Below are 1340 nucleotides of genomic sequence, written 5' to 3'. Positions count from 1 at the left end.
TACTCTGCTTCGGCAGTGCTCAAGGCCACCGACTTCTGCTTCTTGCTAATCTAGGATATCGAAGCAGATCCCAAGGAGAAACAACACCCGGAAGTGCTCTTACGGTCCTCCACATTGCCTGTCTAGTCAGCATCTGCGTATCCAAATAGTCTCACATCTCCGACAGTGTATCTTAACACATAAGTGATAGTGCCACGAAGATATCTCAACAGATTCTTGGCACCAATCCAATGTATGTGGTGGGGTTCAACCATATGTTGACTCAACGTGTTGACTACGAAGCATATATTTGGACGCGAGTTCACTAAGAACATTAATGCTCCGACGAGTTGCCGATACTTGGTAGCATTTCGTAAAACAGGTCCAACAGCACTACCGCTTAACTTCTTGAAGTCAAGCTCCATCGGGGTAGTAACAGGCTTGCAGTCCACCATACCGAATCTTTCCAATATCTTCACCACATATTTTCCTTGAGATAGGAAAGTTTCTCCTGGCTTCGTCCAAACTTCAAGTCCTAGGAAATAGTGCATCAGTCCTAGGTCCTTCATTTCAAATTCAGAAGCCAACTCCCTCTTACAATTGAGAATGAGAGGGTCAGCACCTGTTATAAAGAGGTCATCCACATACAACACTAGTATGAGGGGTTTATCATCTTCAACCTTAAAGTAAAGGTTAGGATCGGCTTCACTTCTAGTGAATCCCAGCTTCATCAAGTAGCTGTCGATCCTCTCATACCATGCTCAGGGTGCTTGCTTCAGCCCATAGAGAGCCTTCTTCAACTTGCATACATGAGATTTCCGATCATAAATTTCAAATCCTTCGAGTTGCTCCACGTAGACCTCTTCTTTGATCGAGCCGTGCAAGAACGCAGTCTTGACATCCATCTGATGTAGGTTCCATCCTAGTGAAGCGGCAAGGGCTATGATCGAGCAGATGGTCGTATATCTGGCAACAGGTGCAAATATCTCATCATAGTCTATACCTTCCTTTTGGGAGAAACCACGAGTAACAAAATGAGCCTTATACTTTTCCGTACCTCCATCTGCTGCATGCTTTATCTTGTAAAGCCATTTGGAAGTAACAACTGTCTTGTCCTGGGGTCTGGGAACTACTTCCCAGACATCATTCTTCATGATAGACTCATATTCTTCGGTCATAGCATCCTTCCATACTTGATGCTTGACGGCATCTGAGAATGACGAAGGCTCATTTTGTATGATCGTGCTCATGATGGTCAGGTATCCCTGATACCTATTAGGTTTCTTACTTTCACGAAAGGTTCCTCGGGGTGCAGCATGTCCTTCAGCATCATCAAGTAGCCCCCTAAGCCATGAAGGCCT

The sequence above is a fragment of the Pinus tabuliformis genome, chromosome 4_1 (assembly GCF_031772625.1).
Source record: "Pinus tabuliformis cultivar Carrire ecotype Pingquan chromosome 4_1, CPIR1, whole genome shotgun sequence".
NCBI classification, from domain to species: domain Eukaryota; kingdom Viridiplantae; phylum Streptophyta; class Pinopsida; order Pinales; family Pinaceae; genus Pinus; species Pinus tabuliformis.
Note: the sequence above shows the minus strand (reverse complement) of the source record.